We start from the raw sequence: 7184 nt of genomic DNA, 5'->3' as shown, positions 1-7184 counted from the left end.
TTGGAGTCAGTCACTACATTCATGTGCTACCCTTTTTGGGAAGATGCTAAGGTGGATTTACTTGCATCAAAAATTGCAACACTGTTTCACCTGAACTCGTCTGGAGTGGAGGATGAGATCCTGATACTACAAGCTGACATTGAGCTTAAGTCTAGGGCTCATGGACAGTTTTGGAACTTACTAACAGAGGAAAAGTACCCCAACATGAGGAAATGTGCTACCTCCTTGACAGCATTATTTGGCTCCACTTATTTATGTGAGTCAGCCTTTTCCCACATGAAGATTATTAAGTCCAAATACTGTTCCACCATGACTGATGATCATTTGGAAACGTGGTCAAGGCTGGTTATCAGCAGCACTATATATATAGGACTATTTATCCCTGGCTGATCCCATTTGGTGTAAGTCGTCAGAGTGAGGTGATGACAAAAAAATGTACAGTTTTTTGCAAAGAGGTTAATGCAGTTATGCAAGGTACACCAACTTATATTGTACATATAATTTTCAACATATTAATAAATAAATAAATGTAGGAATATATATATGTTCTTCACTTTTTTAGTAGGTAGATCATTTTGCCTTGGTCATTTTAAAAGTAGCTCCAAGCTGAAAAATGTGGTCGCCCCTGTCCTAGAGGTTTCATCCAATCAACTTTAAATTTGGTCTGTGTCATCTTAAGAAGTTAAAGATGAAAAGTTATTTAAAGAAAAACTTTTCATCATAGGACTTGGCTGTGGCGGGGCGGCCATTTTTTTGAAACAGGAAGTGGGTGTAACTTGAGTGTGCATTGTCCAATTAGCTAGAAACTTTTCAGGATTCATCAGAGTCCGACCCTGATGACATATACATGGCAATTTTGGCTCAAAGTCATAACGCCCCCTATTGGCAACAGGAAGTAAGCCTGAAAGACAATGTGCTATACTTTAACAAACTCCTCCTAGAGATTTCATTAGATTGACTTCAAATTCAGTCTGAGTCATCTAAAGACCTTAACGATAAAGTAATTAAAAGAAAAACTTTTCGGCAAATAGTGTGGGCGTGGCATGGCGGCCATTTTGAGTGTTTAGCGATGAACAAGAAAGTGGCTGTAACTACAGTGTACATGGTCGTATCTGCTTGAAATGTCCCACAATCACCAAGAACCCAGGCCTGAGGACATCTACAGGCCAATACTGACGTTTGATCATAGCCCCCCCGCTGGCAACCGTAAATCAGCCTAAAATGACAATCATCATCCGAACTTAAAATGTATGGTCTACATGTGAAACTGACCCACCTATACTTAACCACGCCCCCTTTCATAACATTTGAACCATTTAAGGTAGAGTCTTGTGTGAAGTGTCACTGAACTCAGCACAGAGTTCCTTCTTCATTGGTGGTGGTTTGGCCCGCCCTCTATGCTTAAGCAATGCCCCTTTCATAACTGGTGACCCATTTAAGGTAGTCTTGTGTGAGGTGTCATTGAACTCAGCAAAGAGTTCCTTTTTCATTGGTAATGGTTTGGCCCACCCCCTCTGCTTAAGCCACACCCCCTTTCATGACATTTTAAATGTTTAAGGAATAGTCTTGTGTGAGGTGTAATTGAACTCAGCAGACAATTCCTTTTAATTGGTGACGATTTTCAGTGTCTGAGTGACGCACAAATGCACAGTCGCAAGGACCGCGCAGATTTAGCGAGAACCCGTCCAACACTCCTTGCAGCTTTAATTACTGTTCACTTTCAGTCCCTGGGTGGTCCTAAAGATAGCGCAGGCTTTAATGTGTGACATCACAGGATATCCATGCATAGGCAGTGATGGAGTACTCGAGTCCTGGACTCGGTCAAAAGTCTGATTGATTTATTAAATATTTATCATAATGTATGTATTTAATGTAACAGAGATGTAATGTCCGTTGTTCAAAGACTCCTCGTCCCCTTATCATGGTGGAAAGGTTTGTGTGTCCCTATGAACCTGAGGACTGTGTTGTCTGGAGCTGTGTTTAATGTGGCTCAGGAAAGGGAAGTTTGGGGTCCGTTGCTGGAGCTGCAGCCCCCACAACCTGATACCGGGACAAAATACCCCAATACCACAAATTAATTGTTTATGCACCTTGGTTTGCCCATAGGGTGTACTCAACAGAAAGTCTTCCAAGTGGTGTACTTTCGAAGTCCTCTTCCGGGTACCGCAGCAAAAAAAAGAAAATTTACAAGAAAAACAAGGAAAAAACAATGTGCACTAGCACACTAACATCTTGATGTATACAGTTGCATTCTGGTCAGGTCGGATCTGGAAATAATTTACAAATAATTACAGGTCAGTTGTGGAGGAAAAGTTCCACACAAAAAAAAAATGTTTGTTTCAAACAAATGCTCTGAAAGCAAAAGGTATCATGTCACTAAATGGCCTTTACAAAACATAAGATTTTCGCCATTTACTACTAACTACATTCACCAACTTTGTATTTTTGTGTTCATGCTGCAGGGACAGTGTTATTGTCAAAAAAGTCTCTAAAGTACAAAAGCAGGTCATTGACTAAGAAAAGGAAAAGAGTAAGCTGGCCCCTTATTTAGAAAGAGGGAGTACAAGGGTTTGAGCGAAGGCGAGCAGCGGGCCTTATAAAAGGGCTGCGCTGAATGAGCGAGCAGCGTAGAAAGCAGGAGAGAAAGAAGAGGCTCTCTTTAATAAAGCCTTATAAAAAGCTTTGTGAACGACCTCTGTCTGTCTTTCCCACACAGATCGCAACAGAAAAGTTCTCTTCCTTTCTAAAGGAGCTGTTGCTGAATAGACTCAAGGTCCACTTCAGTCTGATGAAGAAACATTCTTTCTTTTATTAAAGGAGGACCGGAGACTTGATTTTAAGAGAGAGACAGGAAAAAAAGGGGATGCAGAGGCAAAAGTGCAGAAAGACAAACCGAGCACATGAAAGAACTGTAATTCCATTTCTTTGACAAGGTGTTTTTTGTGTGACTCCAGCTTCCCTTAAGCTTGTTACTGGAACGAGATTCATAGTAAAGTCCTAAACTTTATAGTGTAGCTGCAGTTGGAAGATAGCAGAACAGTTAAGTGGTTACACAGACCAAAGAGCACTTTGAATGTGAATGTGGGGGCATAAATCAACGCCCAGTCAAATAAAAAGCCCTTATAAATATGACACATACACAGCCTCACAGAAACTTTGAAGTAGTTCAAAACAGCACATCCTCCTAATCATGCAAACACGCATGCAAATGAACATGCATTTGCAAACATGCAAATGTATTCATGTGCACAAGCCAACACATACTGTATAGCTTAGCCTAAGAGCTCACACATAAACTGACTCAAATGTAAAAAGCTTTTCACAGTCAATGCAGTTGTGCTCTGCAGTTAATCAAAAATAAAGTCAAAAAAAGTCAGAATGAATCACTACTGAACATAAAAGTTCTTCTCTTCCAACACATAATGATGAAGAACATCCAGTTTTTGACATCTATGGACACATTTAGCGTGCTGAATGAAAGCTGTGTGTGGAGTCCTTTTGATAAGTCAGAGCCTGCCACTGACAAAATGTGTTTGACCTGATGGAGAATCCTTTGTATCTCATTAATGATGGGAAATGGGGGCAGCATGGTGTGCAAGGTTGTTTTTTTTACCTCTTTTGCTTTCTCCACTCACTTCTTGGCTGAGGAAGACATGTGAAGAGGATGCATTTTGACCTGACAAAGATGCATTCACATTTAAATAGTTTAGCCCTGAACACCCACCCTGACTTCTCTTTAGCTTTTAGATGATGGGAATGACAGCCTTTTATAAAAAAAAAAAAAAAAAAAACTTTTACAATTTGGGTCTTTCAGTTGGTTAGAAATTGGACACAAAGTTCTCTTTATCCCTAAAAGCATGCACCAAAGCGAGCTAAAGCGAGGAATGAGTATGAAATGATCACAAAAAGAAGCACAGAAAGAAAATCTGTAATTTGGCAAGACACGTTTTGCTTTTTTTTTTCTGGCATTGAAGGCTTTCAGCGTTGGGAATGGCAATACCAGCTGACCCTGTTAGTGTCTGTTTCAACTGTCTTAGACGAAGACTAAAAGGAACGAGTTAACCAAGGTCTTGATAAATGACCCCCATTGACAGATCTACAGATCTCAAGTGAACTTCACTTTATTGAAATCACTGACACAAAAAAGCTCTTGTGTAAGAAGAGAGACTCATGGTTAAGATGAATGTTTTTTTTAAACCTATTCATCATAGTTTCTTCTACTAAAAAAACTTGCAGCCCTCAACTTTTTTTAAATTATTTTTTTGGGGCTTTTCCCTTTTATTAAAGTGGATAGACGGGAAAGGGGGAGAGAGATGACCTTTTGGCCAGTTAGGATCACTGTAAGTGTTATTGGCTTTGAGTAACATAAGTTTGAATATACTGGAAAATAAAGATTTTCTGTTTGCCTGAATTCTTTTCATAGAAAAATGCCTGTAGATGAATATTGCTGGGACTTATTACTATTCTTAAAACACGATGGGGCTACAGAAAGAAGTCTTACGTAGTCCCAGTTAAAATCTGATAACAATATCTCATAAGATTAATATTTTACACCTGTTTTTGTATGGGTACATATCTAGGTGTTTCCAGAAAAAGGGATATTTGGTGACGTTTGGTAACGATACCAAGACTAAAAAGACTGCTACCCTTGAACACTTTGAATTACAGTCATCATTCAGGGCTCTGTTGAAAGGTTACGTTAAGAGGTGTCCTATCCCATTTGCAGCATCACTATTAGTATTTCTGACAGAGTAACAGAAGCATAAACACAATACATTTTGTAACTTTGTGTGTAAAAAAAAAAAAATCAAAACAATTAATAAGAAGGAAAATAGTGTATAAAAGGTAACACAATATTTACAACTATTAACAACTAAATACACATATTTACAGGTTATCGGCTACATGCAACAAAGCATAAAGGACCCAAAAATGACCCTTTGGTAAAAAAGGGTAAAACAAGTGCTATGGAAAAAAATAGTTAATAAAAGGAACTACTATATAACTATTTACACATCTAAATCCACTTACTGTATATTTACATTTATGTTTACAGGTTATTGGGAACATGTCAGCCATTGTAACAAAGTGAGAGGACAATTGAAAACCCATAAAGGAACTTTTGGTAAAAATGGTCAACAAAGTCAAACAAGTGCTATACTGAAAAGTATTGCAGGTACTACTATAAGACTTTTTACATACCTAGATACACATATATTTACAATAACAGGTTATTGGCAACATGCCAGTCATTGTAACAGTCATGGCCAGCGACAAAAGAATATCGCAGGAGGAGCACTTCACTGGTGTCTTTGCATGACACTGCCTAAACTTCAGCCGCCCAGCAGTGCTGTGCCCACTGATATACACATACAGTATATATATGCATACTGCATATGGCCTGTGATGTGCTCCATGTGGCTGTGGAGGTGGTCCGGGTGTGGCTGGCCGGGAAGACCCCACCTCTGCCAGCTCCACTGCGAGCGTCTCTCTGAACGCCTTCTGATGCAGAAGTTCCTCTCCTTTGCCAATTACAATGTCTTTCTAAAGGAAGAAGGCTTTCACAATTGCAAAGTCCATGAAGTGGTTACAAAAAGCATCTTGTACCACCTTTGGGTCTTGTGCAGGACTTTGTTATACCTTATTAGGGTGTCTGAGTGGTCCACTCTACCAATGCACCTAGATGAACAGACAACATACCAAAACATTAATGTATATACAACACACAAATATAACATTTCCAAGAGCATACATGAAACTGCCACTGCCTTTCTGCAGCTTTGACCCTCTTCTGCACTGTGTCCTCAGTGTGGGCCTTGTGGAAGGTTGAGTACAGAAAGATGTCCCTTGTGTCTCGCCACTGGACAAAGAGTAGGAAGTCATATACTGCCACAGGGAGAATGTTGACCTCTAAACTTGGGAATCCCATTCTGTTCATGCAGATGTTTCCGCATACCCAGAACCTCTTCAGAAGGAGGTCACGAAACAGGATTGGACTTGTATAAAAATGTAACGTTATAGCCGGTGCTAAGCAACTGTACATCAAATAGCTCCATCACTCCAACTCATAACTGAGTCTGTAGCCACTTCTTCCCTTGCACTTTCCATCATAAACAAAAAAAGTCCCATGTTTGCCAGAACAAGGAATTTATAACCACAGACTTGTTTTTCATATTTTGTTTTGAGGCAACCATTTTCTCATCAATGGCAATTTCCTGGCCAAGGTGATAGTCCCTGTTGCAGGTTTTGTAATGTTAGCATGATAGCTTGGTGAAATTAGCAAGATAACGTTAGCTTAGCCAATCATCCAGAAATTCACTAAAATTATTAAGCATTTAAATCCTCTACACACTCTTCAACAGTCAAACTGAAGCAGACGATAAACTCCAGGGCACAGCCTATCGATATAAATAGATAGATAGATAGATATTTATGTCTCCTCCCTCCAGGAACATCTCCTCGGAGTCAACGCAAGACTTTTCACTGTCTTTCCCAGACATTTCCTCTTCTGACTGGTTGCTTTCACGTGGGCGAGTAACTTCTTCTTCAAGGGTATATCTTGACTTGCTAATTTTCGTCATTGTCTCTCAAAAATCTCAACTTCTCACTTGTTTTGGTAAAGGATGCAGAAAGTAGCAGGGCATTCTGGAACAATATTGCATCCAAAATATCTGCCCTGATAAACGATACTGTACTTGTTTCTGTCAATGTTTAGATTCTGAATGATCTGTCAGCCGTCCAGCTCTCTAAAACTCAAAAACGTGCTGTTTTTGCTGGACTCATGGCTGCTATGAAGATGATTGCAACTCGTTGGAAACCACCTCATGTGTCTTTCTGTACATTTTTGGATGTTGTATATTTGGAACTGTCAACAGCTTGCGTAAATGGAGCGCAGGAGAAACATTGAACACTTGGTACAGTATTTGACTCTTTAAAGGCCATCCTGTAAGACTGCAGCCTTATTGCTTCTGATTGCGCATGTGATTGGTCTCTTGTCTTGTTTCTGTCTGTGTGTGTGTTCCTGCTTGTGTGTGCACGTTTTGTGTGTGTTGTATGTGAGGTGCGGACGTCGCTTTTGCTGTTGTGTTGTTGTTTCCCTCCTTTTCGTCTTTCCTCTGTGTTTTTTATTTTAATTGGTCCAGGGACACATTCTCATGTCTCAGCATATTGTTTGTAATTGTTTG

The sequence above is a fragment of the Etheostoma spectabile genome, chromosome 20, assembly GCF_008692095.1.
Source record: "Etheostoma spectabile isolate EspeVRDwgs_2016 chromosome 20, UIUC_Espe_1.0, whole genome shotgun sequence".
In the NCBI taxonomy this organism is placed as follows: Eukaryota; Metazoa; Chordata; class Actinopteri; order Perciformes; family Percidae; genus Etheostoma; species Etheostoma spectabile.
This window is presented reverse-complemented; position numbering follows the sequence as displayed.